This window comes from Salmo salar, chromosome 10 (genome assembly GCF_965601325.2).
Source record: "Salmo salar chromosome 10, fSalSal1, whole genome shotgun sequence".
Taxonomy (NCBI): domain Eukaryota; kingdom Metazoa; phylum Chordata; class Actinopteri; order Salmoniformes; family Salmonidae; genus Salmo; species Salmo salar.
Window position 1 is genome coordinate 11323548 of NC_138300.1, and position 216 is coordinate 11323763.

Sequence of the window (216 nt, forward strand, 5' to 3'; positions counted from 1 at the left end):
AATAAAAAAAACGTAGAATTTGAGGTTAACAAATTACTTTTCCAACATAGTTGCTTGAATGCTGACCATCTACCATTCAGTAAAAGCTTTTATTTTTGAGGGCAGTTGTTAAATCCTCTTTCCACTTCTAAGAATGCAAGTCTTCAGTTTAGTGTTTTTTCCATTAGAAATTCTACAGCAAACGCTACCCATGCAAAAAAAAACGAACAGAATCAA